The sequence below is a fragment of the Lucilia sericata genome, unplaced genomic scaffold (genome assembly GCF_015586225.1).
Source record: "Lucilia sericata isolate MDLA Ls3-8-SP2 unplaced genomic scaffold, ASM1558622v1 Contig000076F_arrow, whole genome shotgun sequence".
NCBI classification, from domain to species: Eukaryota; Metazoa; Arthropoda; class Insecta; order Diptera; family Calliphoridae; genus Lucilia; species Lucilia sericata.
In genome coordinates this window covers 46,990-64,541 of record NW_023994109.1, presented here as the reverse complement: position 1 = coordinate 64,541, position 17,552 = coordinate 46,990, and positions in this window count along the sequence as shown.

Below are 17,552 nucleotides of genomic sequence, written 5' to 3'. Positions count from 1 at the left end.
GTAAAAAGTTCAGACTACCTCGAAAAAACTACTTTTTTTTCCTAATTCTTTTTAAGTTTTCTCAGAAACTACCAAAGATATTTCGATGAATTTTGTCACACATTATTTTTTTGTGCCAGGGATTAAGTATGTTCAAACTCATAACAATTGATCCAATATTTCCCATAGCCCCCATACAAGGGTGTATATTCCCGGAAATTAGTTTATCGTTAATAACTCCCTCAAATATATCGGTATAAACACAAAATTTTCTACATAATATGAATAGAAATCATACTACCAACGTAGATCTCAGTCGGTCCACAATTGGTCATAGCTCCCATATAAGGTCCACTTCCAAAGATCACCTAAACGCACATATTTCATTGATAAATAAAGCTTTTGTGATAAAATTCGAGCTGAATATGTTTTGTGTACATACAAATCATTCTATCAAAAATCGGCCCATTATTAGTCATAGCTCCCATATAAGGCCCACTTCCGAAAATGACTTAAACCCACATATTTAATTCTCAAATAAAGGTATCTTGATAAAATTCGACACAAATATGTTTCGTCTATATATGAATCACTCTACGAAATTTTTTTCGAATAGGACCATAATTGGTCATAGTTCCTATATAAGGTCCATATCCGAAAATCACTTAATCATATGTTTCATTGATAAATAAAGCTATCGGTATAAATCTCAAATAAAGCTATCTTGATAAAATTCGACACAAATATTTATGTTTTGTGTACATATGTACATATGAATCGCTCTACGAAATTTTTCTGCAGAGGCCCGTAATTGGCCATAGCTCCTATATAAAGTCCACTTCCGAAAATCACTTAAACGCACATATTTTATTAATTAATAAATCCATTGGAGTAATATTCGACTTGAATTTCTTTTTTTGCATATAAATCATTATACGAAATTTTTTCTTGATCTGTCCATAATTGGTCACAACTCCCATATAAGGAACATTTCCGAAAATTACTTAAACACACATTGACAATCAAAGTCACGGAATAAAATTCAACATAAATATGTATTTTGTATATATAAATCGTTATACCGAATTTTACTTCTGAAAATCACTTAATACCACTTAATTCATTATTAAATGATTATATCCAGATATGTTTGTGTAGAGATAAATCATTATATTAAAATGTTTGCAACTGGCCTCTTATTATAAAATTTTATGTACCTAATCAAAATTAGTTCCCTATACATAAATGTTAGTACCATCACTACGGAAACAAAAAGTTTGCCAAGTTATCTGAAAATTAGATAGTAAAAAAAGAGTTTTAATAAAAAGTAGGTGGAGGGTATTTAAGATTCGGCATAGCCGAATATAGCACTCTAACTTGTTTTATTTTACAATATTGTATACATATGTAGCTTGCCAAAAAACCGCGGCACCCTATCCAATGGGGATGCGGCCGCCAAGAGCAGCCGAAATAGGGTTTTTTTCAATTTTAATAAAATGTAATTTGGGAAAATTGCTTACTAAATCCTATTAAACAGGAAAAATACTTATGAGCAATTATCAAAGTTTTTTTTTAATTTTAGAGTTAAAAAAATCAAAAAAAATTTGTTTGATGGCACTGCATAACTAGATTCAGAAACTACAAATCCATATAAAATCAATGGAAACTTTGTTAAAACACACCCTCCACCACCTAGGGGTGCCAGACGTACTGTTTTTAACAGTACATTTACTGATTTTTTCAATTATACTATTTTATTCACAACACCCAAGTGAGCAAATGTACTGTTTTTTACAATTTGTAATGTCGTTTCTTAAAAGCTTTTTAATACAAAAATAAAAACATGTCTTCATTGTAAATATTTTAGATCAAAAAATTTTGTTCTGTGTAAAAATCAGAAGATGTTATGAAACGAACACACATTATTTATTTGCAACCTTTTTATTGTTTTAATATATTCATATTTTTAGAGCAAACGGAATCATTTTTGTCCAAAATTTATAAAAAAGTTCAAGATATTTTAAAACAAGTTAAAAATACACATATTAAAATTTTTAAGTTACATATTACTTATACTAAGCTGACCATACGTCCTCTTTTTTAAAGGACAATCATCTATTTTAACTGGCTGTCATCTTTAAAATTTATGTCATCTATTTCCATAATAAGTCATCTATAGTTACTTTATTTACTTTATTTATAAGTCAATCTAAATGTAAGTTTATATACATACTAGCTATACCCAGTGTGCTTCGCTACCCTCATCGTAATGAAATAAAATAAATATTATTGTAAATGTATATATATATCTGCAATATCAAAAAGTCCCCTATTTAAATTTATGTTTATATATTCAATATTTTAGAAAACTCAAAAAGTACCAATGAAGTACGAAAAAGTAACAAAATACCTCTTTTATTTAATTTCATGTTCCTAAGTTCAATATTATAGAAAATTAAAAAAGTACCAGTTGAAGAACGAAAAATTACCAAAGGGTCCCCTTTTATAGATTCTCATTAACTCCGGGCTCCACATGGTTAATTTCATGTTATAAAAAACACAAAAAGTACCTTTTGAAGTACGAAAAATTACCAAAAAGTCCCCTTTTATATGTTCTCGCTTACTCCGGGCTCTACGTACTTAATTTCATGTTTCTAGGTTCAATATTATAGAAAATTCAAAAAGTACCTTTTGAAGAACGAAAAAGTGCCGAAAAGTCCCCTTTTATAGGTTATCACTTAATCTTGGCTGTACTTGCTTAATTTCATGTTTCTAGGTTCAATATTATAGAAAATTCAAAAAGTACCTTTTGAAGAACGAAAAAGTTCCAAAAAGTCCCCTCTTATAGATTCTCATTTACTCCAGGCTCTATATGCTTAATTTCATGCTTCTAGGATCAATATTATAGAAAATTCAAAAAGTACCTTTTGAAGAACGAAAAAGTACCAAAAAGTCCCCTTTTATAGATTCTCATTTACTCCAGGCTCTACATGCTTAATTTCATGCTTCTAGGATCAATATTATAGAAAGTTCAAAAAGTACCTTTTGAAGAACGAAAAAGTACCAAAAAGTCCCCTTTTATAGGTCCTCACTTAATTCGGGCTCTACATGTTTAATTTCATGTTTCTAGGTTCAATATTATAGAAAATTCAAAAAGTACCTTTTGAAGAACAAAAAAGTACCAAAAAGTCCCCTTTTATAGTTTCTCACTTAATCCAGGCTCTACATGCATACTTTCATGTTTCTATTTTCAATATTATAGAAAATTCATAAAGTACCTTTTGAAGAACGAAAAACTACCAAAAAGTCCCCTTTTATAGATTCTCATTTACTACGGGCTCTAAATGCTTATTTTCATGTTTCTAGGTTCAATTTAATAGAAAACTCAAAAAGTACCAGTCGAAGGACGAAAAAGTACCAAAAAGTCCCCTTTTTTAATTTCATACTTCTAGGATCAATATTATAGAAAATTCAAAAAGTACCAGTCGAAAGACGAAAAAGTACCAAAAAGTCCCCTTTTATAGATTCTCATTTACTAAGGGCTCTACATGCTTAATTTCATGTTTCTAGGTTAAATTTTATAGAAAACTCAAAAAGTACCAATCGAAAGACGAAAAAGTACCAAATAGTCCCCTTTTATAGATTCTCATTTAATAAGGGCTCTACATGCTTAATTTTATGTTTCTAGGTTAAATTTTATAGAAAACTCAAAAAGTACCAGTCGAAGGGCGAAAAAGTACCAAAAAGTCCCCTTTTATAGATTCTCATTAACTAAGGCCTCCGCATGCTTAATTTCATGTTTCTAGGTTAAATTTTATAGAAAACTCAAAAAGTACCAGTCGAAAGACGAAAAAGTACCAAAAAGTCCCCTTTTATAGATTCTCATTTACCAAGGGCTCTACATGCTTAATTTCATGTTTCTAGGTTAAATTTTGTAGAAAACTCAAAAAGTACCAGTCGAAGGACGAAAAAGTACCAAAAAGTCCCCTATTATAGATTCTCATTTACTATGGGCTCTACATGCTTAATTTCATGTTTCTAGGTTAAATTTTATAGAAAACTCAAAAAGTACCAGTCGAAGGACGAAAAAGTACCAAAAAGTCCCCTATTATAGATTCTAATTTACTCTGGGCTCTACATGCTTAAATTCATGTTTCTAGGTTAAATTTTATAGAAAACTCAAAAAGTACCAGTCGAAAGACGAAAAAGTTCCAAAAAGTCCCCTTTTATAGATTCTCATTTACTCCGGGCTCTACATGCTTAATTTCATGTTTCTAGGTTAAATTTTATAGAAAACTCAAAAAGTATCAGTCGAAAGACGAAAAAGTACCAAAAAGTCCCCTTTTATAGATTCTCATTTACTAAGGGCTCTACATGCTTAATTTCATGTTTCTAGGTTAAATTTTATAGAAAAAGTACCAAAAAGTCCCCTTTTATAGATTCTCATTTACTAAGGGCTCTACATGCTTAATTTCATGTTTCTAGGTTAAATTTTATAGAAAACTCAAAAAGTACCAGTCGAAAGACGAAAAAGTACCAAATAGTCCCCTTTTATAGATTCTCATTTACTAAGGGCTCTACATGCATAATTTTATGTTTCTAGGTTAAATTTTATAGAAAACTCAAAAAGTACCAGTCGAAGGACGAAAAAGTACCAAAAAGTCCCCTTTTATAGATTCTCATTAACTAAGGCCTCCGCATGCTTAATTTCATGTTTCTAGGTTAAATTTTATAGAAAACTCAAAAAGTACCAGTCGAAGGACGAAAAAGTACCAAAAAGTCCCCATATAGATTCTCATTTACTCCGGGCTCTACATGCTTAATTTCATGTTTCTAGGTTAAATTTTATAGAAAACTCAAAAAGTACCAGTCGAAGGACGAAAAAGTACCAAAAAGTCCCCTTTTGTAGATTCTCATTTACTCCGGTCTCTACATGTTTAATTTCATGTTTCTAGGTTCAATATTATAGAAAATTCAAAAAGTACCTTTTGAAGAACGAAAAAGTACCAAAAAGTCCCATTTTATAGATTCTCATTTACTCCGAGCTCTACATGCTTAATTTCATGTTTCTAGCTTTAATTTTAAAGAAAACTCAAAAAAGTACCTGTGTAGAACGAAAAAGTAGCGAAAAGTCCCTTTATTATTAATTTCATGTTTCTATTTCAATATCATAGAAAACTCAAAAAGGACCAGTTGGAGAATGAAAAGTACCAAAAAATATCACTTGATACCGGGGTTCCAAATAACACCCCATTAGGATATTTAGTGTTTCTAAATTTAAAAATTTTATCTAAATTGGATCATTGTGGTTGAATAAAATCAAATTTCCCGTTTTAACCCCTTTTGGTACTTTTTTCCTCCCCATTAACGAAATAAAAATTCTATTCCAAAAAGTTGCAACATCGTAGTGGGAGCCTGTTATTATGTATTCATATGTATAAGTTAATAAACCAAAAACAATGTTTTATGAAAAAAGTACCAAAAATAGGTACAATTTTAACCCCTTAAACGTCCGAATATCCAAAAAGTACTAAATTCATATTTTTTTTTTTCGTTAAGTTATGAAGGAGTCAAAAATATTTTTTGAATGTGCACTGGTTTAAAAGATACATGGGGTGCGAAAAAAGTACCAAAATACAGTTTTTACCCGTTTATTCCCTAAAGGGGCCGAATTTTAAAAAAGTACCAGACACCTGTCCGTTTATTTTTTAAATGAACGGCGATAAGCTTTAAACTGTTTTTGTATCTTTTCTAGTTTAGGAGATATAAGGTTACCGAATTTACCCGTCTTAGTGGATCTATTTGGCGGGAGACCAACCTCCTGTCCAAATTTCAGCTCTTTAGCTTCAACCGTTTAGGCTGTGCGATGATGAATCAGTCAGTGAATCAGTCAGTCAGTCAGTCAGTAACGTTAGAATTTTATATATATAGATATATGGATAATTTCGTATCAAGTCAAAATCAATGTCTCAAAAATCAATGTCTTCCGATTTAGATGAAATTTGAAAAAAAGATAAATAAAAATACGTATTTTTGCTAGGACCAATAGGTGAAAAGTTACACTCATTTGAATAAAACCGGGTATGACCAAAATGTCCAAATTTCCCCCACTCTAATTCCGGCAGTTCTTGATCGATAGGGCTGTGTCTTAGTCACTTGACACGATTTTTCTGTAAAATATAAAAAAAAATAATTCAAACAAGTAAGAGTGTTATATTCGGCTGTGCCGAATCTTGTATACCCACCATCAAATCATTGCCAAAAAGGAATGCTTCCTTATAAATAAACTTTGATATTTAAGAATCGATGCTTTTGTTATTATCAAAACAATTTTCTCATTTATTACATCTATGTATAGGGAAATTTTTGTCGAATTTTGTCGCTGTCCTTGTATTTTTAAGGTAGCAAAAAGCGTTAAAGTTATTTTCTGAGGGGACGTTTGGTCAATTATGGACCGATCCTCGTCAAATTTTCTATAACGATTTTAGTTTAGGCTAGTAATGAGCGTTAAAGCCATTTTCCGAAGGGAACCGTATATGGGGGTAGGATAAATTATGGACCGATCGTTATAAAATTTTACAAAGCGATTTAGAATAAGTTTATGTCGAATTTCATCGCTATAGATGCTTCTTTTAGACAATTATGAACCTTAAAGCCATTTTCTGAAGGGGACCTTATATGGGGGGTAGGGACAATTATGGACCGATCCTTATAAAATTTTACAATGATATTAAAGTTTCTATAAAATATGTTCGTGTCGAATTTCTATAGATGCTTATTTTAGACCATTCTGAGCGTCAAAGTATTTTTCTGAAGGGGACCTTATATGGGGAATAGGGTCAATTATGAACCGATCCATATACAATTTTATAAAGCGATTTAGGTTCCTATAAAATATTGTAACGGTTTTTTTTGTCACAACTACTAAGTCGTTTAACTTAACGATTCGTTTACGTTTGCAATTACTCCGAATTATGCAACGCTGTGGTTTATTAAAAGAATAATAAAAAAAGTAATATCAGCGGGAAAAAAGAAAAACGAAAAGAAGAAGAACACGATAAAAGAGACGATTCATTACCTCTCGGGAATCAGATATATGACACAAGATTATTAAATTAAATGCATAAATAAATTTTAAATTTAAATAAATAAAACAAAAAAAAAAAAATCTTTTACTTTGGCTAAAGCGAAGAAAATAAACTTCGTTACATTGGTGTCAGGTGTGGGGTCCTTAATCAGATCAAATCTCCAAAAAGATTTCTACCATGCCTAAATCAAAACGTGACAGACACTTACTTCTTTCGCTAACCGATACCCTCACGAAAGCTATGAATGAACGGCTACAGATTTTGGAAACTAATTTGATGGATAGGGTAGAAACTCGCATATCAGAAATTAGTACCATTGGAGCCTCTCAACAAACCGTGAGTGGTGCAACATTTGAATCCAATTTATTGGACGCTAATAAAACAATGTCAAGCACTCGTAGAAACCCAACAGACACGTGCGGAGTAATTCCAAGAGAACACACAACTGGTGACAACCAAGTAGGTCACGCTTCTGTTGGAAAGAGTATCGAAGTTGGTAATTTGCCTTCCACTTCCTCAAGTAAACAAAGTCGTATTACGAGTTTATTGGAAGAACTTCGCGAGTTGTCATTGTCAACTGAAGAAGTACCTAAAAACTCTAATACCGCTCCCCATAGCACAAATATTGGCAATGAAATTCAATTTAATGTACAAAATCGTCCTTCATTTAGCCAACACCTTATTTCAACATTCGATGGTTCTTCGCCTTGGTTCGAATATGAACGACTTCTTAATGAAACGTCTATTTTCTATGGCTGGTCTAAGGCAGAGAAAAGAATGGCTTTAGTTTCTAATTTGAGAGGCGCTGCTCTTAAACTCTATGGCACCTTACCTGTTTTTCCTCCGCCTACTTACGAAGTAATTTGTAATTTATTACGCAAGAGATACACTTTAGACCCACAAGCCTGTTACCAGAGATTTCGTAACTACGTACAAGGTCCAAACGAATCACTTGCCGATTTTGCCACAGAATTAGAACGCTTCGCAATGGGGGCCTTTTCTGGTACACCAAATGGCATCGCCTCCGACATTCTTAAGAATCAATTCGTCGATGGCCTCCGTGATACCTACTTACAAAACTTCCTTATTGCTAGTCGACCAAAAGATATCTACGAGGCCCTGCAGGTAGCCCAGGAGCTGCAAGCGCGATCATCTAGACATCGCCCACGTCAAGTGTATGAATTGGAACCAATTGATTCCCGTACAACAAACAATAGACGCAGGGGTGGCAATAGGGGTAGGTTGCAGTCAAATGAAGAGCAGGGAAACGAGGAGCCCTCGGCCTAGAGGAGCAAAGGTCGACTATGGGCAATAATGCTCCCAAAAATAATTCACAGCTACAAAACATGCAGTTGCCAGTACAACTTAATAACCCTGTAGCTGAACAAAACAATTTTTTCTCACAACAAAACACTACAGACCAACAACAGCCACAACAAACACATGTCAATCAAAATAACGTTAGTGATGTAATTACGAGTATGGATGATAATAGTCAGCATTCGAATCAAACTTTTTATATTGGTGCCGTTGGCAACCGTAGTTTATGTTGTAAAATAAACATGAAAAATAAAAATTTGCAGATTGTTGTTGACACTGGCGCCCTGGTATCTATACTTAATGCAAAACATGTCCCTGACGGTTCAAATATGAAAAATTGTTCAATAAGGTTACAGGGGCCGTCGGCCGAAATATTTACTGCCAGCCACTACGTCTCCTTGCGATTTCTTATCGGATCATCTCCTTATACACACGATTTCTTGGTCACTGATAATAATACCCCTTCCATTCTTGGACTAGATTTTCTGCGTAAACAAAGTGCTGTTCTCGATTTATCAGAGATGAAACTACGTTTAGGGGCGCAGGAAGTACCTCTTATTTTACCAGGCAATTATAATTCCAATTTAGTATATTTATTACAACCTATTAAAATTTCTCCTTTTTCCGATACTAAATTCTATCTGCCGGCGAGCCGTGATCTGGATAAACAAAATGAAACACTTTTGTTTGAAGCTGTTGAAAACTCTAACATTCCGTCTGGAATACTTGTCGGTCGTGCTTTAGTTGACACTTCAGCAGGTTCCATACCAATACGAATAGCCAATACAACTGAGCACTGCTTAACATTGCCTACGAATACTGTTTTAGGCAATTTAGTGGAGGCGGATATTATCGAGCCTTCAACAGGGAATCCCTCCAGCTTTTCTTTTAGTAATTTGCAATTACCCGAGGACATAGATCCTATTTCGAAAAGGACATGCTAAGTCGCGGTGTAATAGAACCATCTGAAAGCCCTTGGTCGTCACCAGTAGTTTTAGTACGAAAAAAAGATGGAACGTCAAGGTTTTGTGTGGACTACCGGCGTCTTAATGACGTCACAAGAAAAGATTCCTACCCACTGCCCAGAATGGATGAAATTCTCTCTACGCTTTATGGTTCCCGTTGGTTTTCGACAATGGACCTACAGAGTGGCTTCTGGCAGGTGGAAATGGATTCCAGTTCTAAAGAAAAAACGGCTTTTACTTGTGGTTCTGGTCTTTGGCAATTCAACGTAATGCCTTTTGGCCTATCTAATGCACCGGCTACTTTCGAACGTCTGATGGATGGTTTATTTTCGGGTTTAGTTTGGAGAGGTGCCCTAGTTTATCTGGATGACATTATTATCCACTCGTCTTCCATTGAAGAACATATTTGTCATCTAAGAAAGGTTTTCGAACGGCTTAAAAGTGCTGGACTTAAACTTAGTCCACAAAAATGTAATTTCTTCAAGGAACGTGTTAAATATCTGGGCCACGTAGTTGGTCGCTGCGGTTTGGAGCCAGACCCAACTAAGATTGAAAAAGTTCTAGATTGGAAAGTCCCAGAATCCAAAAAGGATCTACGTGGGTTTTTAGGTCTCTGTTCTTACTACAGGAAATTTATACCACACTTTTCCAATTTGGCCCGCCCCTTGACTGAATTAACAGAACTCAAAAGAAAGTTTCAATGGACTCTAGAAGCAAATAATGCATTCAATACTTTAAAAAACAAACTTACGACAACGCCAATACTTGCATTTCCAAACGAAAATGATGCTTTTATATTGGATACCGATGCATCCAATTGCGGTGTTGGGGCTGTACTTAGCCAGGTTCAAAATGGTGTTGAAAAAGTAATAGAATATTATAGCAAAACCTTGTCAAAACCAGAGCGAAATTATTGCGTTACAAGAAAGGAGTTATTAGCAGTAGTAACAGCTACCAAACATTTTCACCCATATTTATATGGTAGGTCATTTTTGTTGCGAACGGATCACGCATCTCTTCGATGGTTATGTAATTTTAAACAACCAGAAGGCCAACTGGCTAGGTGGTTAGAGCGTTTGCAAGAATACCAATTTGAAATCCAACATCGTGCTGGTAGAAAACACGGAAATGCAGATGCTTTATCTAGGCGTCCCTGTAATGATTGCAACCATTGTAGCAGGGCCGAGCAGAAAGAAGCCTTGGATATTTTAAATGTTATGGTGTTGCCGGAAAATTTAGTTGAGATGCAATAGAAAGATACAGTGTTATCGCAGGTGCGAAGGTGGGTTTTGGATGGAACTCGTCCTGATAAACAATCTATTATTAAAGAGGATCCACAATTCAAGGCTTATTGGCACCTATGGTTACATTTGCAAATACACAATGACATACTTTGTTATTCATATTTAGATACAAAAAGCGGTACTAAGTTATTGGCGGTTCTTCCACGTGAACTTATTTCTACAGTTCTTAACCAGCTCCATAATTCAGCAACCGGAGGACATTTGGGTATACGTAAGACCATGAGCAAAGTAAAATCCCGTTATTTTTGGATTGGTCGTTCAGTAGATGTCACAACATGGTGTCGATGCTGTATGGTGTGTATTTCTAGAAAAGGGCCATCCAGGCGAACAGTTGGATTGCTTCAACCTAGTCTTGTAGGTGCCCCATTTGAGCGAGTTGCCATAGATGTTCTGGGACCACTGCCACTAACAGCTGCTGGCAACAGATATATATTGGTAATGATGGACTACTTTACGAAATGGCCAGAGTGTATTGCAGTACCTGTTCAGACTGCAGAAGTCGTTGCTGAGGCTATGGTCACAAATGTAATATGTCGTTTTGGAGTTCCCTTTCTGATCCATTCCGACCAAGGTCGCAATTTCGAGTCTCAAGTTTTCCAAAAAGTATTTGAAATACTAGGAGCAGAAAAAACCCGCACGACACCATTAAGGCCCCAATCAGATGGAATGGTAGAAAGGTTTAACCGAACGTTGTTAGATTATTTAGCTAAATTTGTAGATGAAAATCAGAGAAACTGGGACAGGTTGCTGCCGTTAGCCTTATTAGCCTACAGATCCTCAACCCACGAATCAACTGGTTATTCGCCGGCAATTCTAAATTTTGGTCGTGATATTCGTTTACCCTTAGACCTTATCGTTGGTGCGCGACCTAAGCAGGAAGCAAACGCAGCCCAATTTGTTTCGGAAATTCAAAACACAATGCAAAGTATACATAAATTAGCGAGAGAGAACCTAACAATTAGTGCCGACAGTATGAAACATCGGTATGATTTAAGGTCTAATCCTGTAGAATTTAAGACAGGCCAGCAAGTTTGGGTCTACTTACCAAAACGTAGTAAAGGAAAATGTCCGAAGCTCCAATCTGATTGGGTCGGACCAGCCGAAGTTCTCGAAAAGATTACTGATCTTGTGTATAGAGTAAAACTCAAACATCAACGGAATGGGAAAGTTTTACATGTAAACCGTTTAGCTGCATATAGCATCGTCGTACCTGAACTCGGACAGGAGTCTCGAGTTTGAGGAGGGGGTAATGTAACGGTTTTTTTTGTCACAACTACTAAGTCGTTTAACTTAACGATTCGTTTACGTTTGCAATTACTCCGAATTATGCAACGCTGTGGTTTATTAAAAGAATAATAAAAAAGTAATATCAGCGGGAAAAAAGAAAAACGAAAAGAAGAAGAACACGATAAAAGAGACGATTCATTACCTCTCGGGAATCAGATATATGACACAAGATTATTAAATTAAATGCATAAATAAATTTTAAATTTAAATAAATAAAACAAAAAAAAAAAAAAAAAATCTTTTACTTTGGCTAAAGCGAAGAAAATAAACTTCGTTACAATATGTTCATCTCGAATTTCTTCGCTATAGATGCTTCTTTTGGACAGTTATGAGCGTTAAAGTCATTTTCTGAAGGGGACCTTATATGAGAGGTAGGGTCAATTATGGACCGATCCTTATAAAATTTTACAATGATATAAAGGTTCCTAAAAAATATGTAATATGTTTATGTCGAATTTCATCGCTATAGATGCTTTTTTTAGTCAGTTATGAGCGTTAATGTAATTTTCTGAGGAGGACCTTATATGGGGGCTAGGGTCAATTATGGACCGATCCTTATAAAATTTTACAATGATATTAAGATTCCTATAAAATATGTTTATGTCGAATTTCATCGCTATAGCTGCTTTTTTTAATCAGTTATGAGCGTTAATGTCATTTTCTGAGGAGGACCTTATATGGGGGCTAGGGTCAATTATAGACCGATCCTTATAAAATTTTACAATGATATTAAGGTTCCTAAAAAATATGTATATGTCGAATTTCATCGCTATGGCTGCTTTTTTTTTAGTCAGTTATGACCGTTAATGTCATTTTCTGAGGGGGACCTTATATGGGGGCTAGGCGAAATCGTGGACCGATATTGCCCATTTTCAATACCAAACAAACTGCATCAATATAAAATATTTGTGAAAAATTTCAGCTCGCTAGCTGCTTCCGCTTGGACTCTATCGTGTTTTCAACAGACGGACAGACAGACGGACAGACGGACGGACATGGCTAGATCGTCTTAGAATTTAATGAGGATCCAGAATATATATACTTTTATGGTTCTTAGATGAATATTTCGATGTGTTACAAACGGAATGACACAAACAATATACCCCCATCTTTTTTGATGGTGGGTATTGTAACGTCACTGATTCATGACTAAACAATTATTGGGTTCTAATCAGTGATGTTCAATTTTCCCTTTTAATGAAAACAAATTTACCACAATTTACCATCTCTTACCTCAATCATCCACAACTCAAAAATTTATAAAAATTAGTACATCATTTTAATCAAATTTTCCTTAAATTCAAATAATTTCAACATTTATTAAATTGAAAATTAAAAACAAATAATAATATAATATTTAAATAAATTGAAATGTTCAATGTTATTGCCATGAATAAATTTTTAACAACAAAGAAACAAATCAATATTTTAAAATAAAAATAATATTATATAACAAAAACAACTTACATATTATACCCCTCGATATGTACATATCAGCAGCATATTCAAAATAATATATTCTCAAAATTTTACAAAAACAGAATTAATTTAAAATTAAATATAAAAAAAACACAACAAATCAAAATGAAATTTAAATTATATATCAATTTAATAAAAAACAATAATTAAATATTTTATTATTATTTCATTCAAATTACTCCATCCATTAAAACTCAAAGAATCTTGACTATTCATTGCACTGATTTTATCCGAATGGTTTAGATTTCAGCATTTCATTAGTATTTTTTTTTCTTCTTATTTTAAAATATGTCTATTTTCATAACATTAATTTTCAAAAATTATCAACTTTTTTTTTTTCTTCTTTTTTTTTTTTTTAATTTTAACAGTTGAGGTTTTATTTGTCATTGTTTATTTCAAACACTATTAAAATTTTTAGTTTCATTTAATTTAAAATAGTTGAAGTTTTTAGTTGTCAATGATATATTCTTTTTTTGCTTATTAAAAAAAAACTATTTAAAAATCTTCACAATTTTAAGTTTTTATTTTTTTTTATTTCTTTTATTCAAAGTTTTAAGTTTTTATTTCATTTAATATTTTTTTTTTTTATAAATTTCCTTTTAATACAAAATATTTAAAATTTTGTGTTTTAAATCGTTAATATTATTTTGCTTTTAATTTTATTTGAATTTGTATGTTTATGCTCTATATTAAACTTTCACATTTTTTATATCTTTTTCTTTGAATCATGCTTTTATTTCAATTTCCATTGATTATCCTTTGTATAAAATCATATCCTTTTAGTTAATATTCTTGCGTAATCCTTTTGAATTTTTCCTTTATTTTTTTTTTTAAATTTTACTATTTATTTTATTATCCGTTTCAGTTTTAATTTTTATTTTTCAACCGCACAATTTGAATTTCTATACAATAATGAAAAATTTTCTAAAAAACTTCAAAAATTATCAAAAACAATTTTCCAATAATATTGGCCTACATGATATAAAAATTTTTCCTAAACAAGTTTTCTTAAACAAATTTCAAATTTTCAAAATAAAAACAACAATTTACCTACAAAAATTTTCTCATTTAATATTTCCAAAAACTAAGGTAACTCAATAAATAAAAACAAAATTTTTAAATTTAAAACAAGTTTAATATGAAATTTCAAACTTTCAATACCATTTACCTAAAATATAATTTCAAATATTATTTACAAAATTCATGCTAACTAAATTGAAAAAAAATTTTGAATTTCAAATTTTGAACAAGTAAAGGCTACTACAACAAACCAAAACATTTACAAGTATGAAATAAAAAGGAAATGTTTTGGGACTATGTGTTTGAAAAAAAAAAAAAAACAACCCCAACAAACCAAAACATTTACGAAATAGATTTATAAAAGGAAATGTTTTGGGGCTATGTGTTTTGTCTTGACCATAGGTATTTGTTCCCACGTGTGGCACGACCCACGATATTAGCCGGGCATATCTATTGTTTGATATCCTTCGCGTGAAATACACCAATAAATTTTCCGTTCAAATCCGTTAATCTATATAAACAATTACCTAATGCGGATTCAATTCGAGCTTTCACATATTTTGGAGCTAATTTTGCATTAAACTGTTTCGAAAAGTCGCTTTGTTGAAAATTTTTTCTATAGACTTCCTGACCAGGCTCATATCTAATATTCCTATAACCTCTTAAATTATATGTACGTTCACTCCTTCTATATGATTTTTCTAAATTTTTCAATATGGAATCGTTAATGAGTTTTACATGGTCAGGTTGGCTAACTATTTCAAGTTCACCATCATTAATATTTCCTAAATTCCTGAGAATATTATAAGCTGACCCATGCGAAATCATATTTCTACCAAATAACGCGAAATATGGTGAAATTTCAATAGATGAGTGAACTGAACTACGCAGGGATTGGTTAATATGACAAATATTTTCGTCCCACGTTGTCTGGTTGTCACCTATATAAGATCGGATTGCTGCTAATATTGATCTATTCACCCTCTCTGAAGCATTGCTCTGAGGTGCATAAGACCCACTAAATACCTGGTTTATGCCATATGTCCTACACATTTCGGAAAAATCTTTAGATGTAAACTGACTTCCGTTATCGCTGTGAACAGTTTCCGGAACACCAAACACGCTGAAAACATGATTCTGCAAAAATGTTATTATACTATTAGCATCGGCTTTACGTAAGGGATGGATAAAACAAAATTTACTGAAGTGATCTAGAACCACAAGCATATTTGTATTCCCAGCCTTTGACCGAGGGTATGGTCCGAGTAAATCGATGAAAATTTTCTGAAAAGGCATTTCGGTAATTGTTTGTTTTCCCATTGGTGGTCTTGTTATAAAATTAGGAGCTTTGGTAACCTTACATGTTTCGCATTTACTAATAAAATTTCTAACTTGAATAGCCATATTAGGCCAATAATATTTTTCGCGTAACCTGAACAGTGTTTTAGAAATTCCACCATGGGAAGCCTGAGGAGAATAATGAGCCGATTTAATTAAATCTTCAGTAAGAGAGCTTGGTACCCATAATTTCCAAACTAGAGTATCAGTAACTTGACTACCCTCATAAAATCCTACTCTCTTATATACAAATTTCTCCGACACCCTAATGTCTGGTAAAGATTCTGAATTCTCCAAACAATTCTGCCTCAATATTTTGTAATCTTCACTTTCGAATTCTTCACTATTTAAATTGACATCCAAAATACACTCAAAGAGTTCTGAAATTTCATTTTCCGCTAAAGAACGAGATAAGGCATCTGGTACAATATTCTCCGAACCTTTTCTATGTTCAATTTCGAAATCATACCCTTGTAAAGAAAGACTCCATCGAGCTAGTCTTCCTGACAAGTCTTTCTGACTCATTAGCCATTTTAAGCTAGAATGGTCAGTTATAACTTTAAATGGTTGCATTTCTAAGTACGGACGGAATTTCTTTATAGCGGAAACAGCTGCTAAGCACTCAAGTTCCGTTACAGAATAATTTTTCTGAGACTTATTTAGTTTCTTTGAATAGAAATAAATAGGTCTTTCAAAACCTGCTGCGTCAATTTGACATAAAACAGCACCAATTCCTGTATTGGAAGCGTCACATTGGACTATAAATGGCTTGGAGTAGTCTGGGTGAACAAGTACGGGTGCTGTAGTTAATGACCTCTTTAAATTTGATATAGCTTCCAAAGCCTCCTCAGTCATTTCAAACTTTTTGCCTTTCTTAATAAGGTCTGATATAGGGGAAGCTAATGAAGAAAAATTAGGGACAAACTTCCTATAGTAATTTGCAACACCAAGAAATTGGCGTACTTCTCTAACAGTTCGAGGGATTTTAAAATTTCTGATAGCCTCAACTTTTTCATCTGAAGTTCTTATACTACCACCACCAACTATAAAGCCCAAATAATTTACTTCCTTCATACAAAATTTAGATTTTGCAACATTTATAGTTAAGCCACTTTTGGCTAAGCATTCCGCAACTTTCCTCAACAAAACTAAATGTTCCTCAAAATTTTTAGAAAATATAAGTAGATCATCTAAGTAGACAAATACTCTTTCCCTTAACTCCGAAGGTATTACCTTATCCATAAGGCGCATCATAGTTTGTGGGGCATTACAAAGCCCAAATGGCATAACCTTAAAATGGTAGAGCGGTCTACCAGCAACAGTAAAGGCTGTCTTTTCCTGACTATTTTTCTCTAGCGGGATTTGCCAGAATGCATCCTTAAGGTCTATTGCGCTAATATAAAAAGTATCCTCTAACCTCATCAATAAACCTTCGATATTTGGTATAGGATACGCATCCTTAATTGTGACCTTATTTAATTCGCGGCTATCCAAACAAATTCGCGTTTTATTTGGCTTTATCACGGCAGTTACAGGAGAAGACCAAGGACTATTGCTCTCTTCAATCACTCCAAGACTTATCATGCGATCTAGTTCCCCGTAAACTAATTTCTGTTTGGCTGGTGAGATGGGGTAATGCCTACGTTTTACTGGTTTCGCATCGCCGGTATCTATAATATGTTCCAATATTGAAGTTTTACCTAATCCTAAAACCTCAGACGAAGGAAACATATTAATCACTTTTTCTAGTTCCTTATTTTGAATATCTGTCA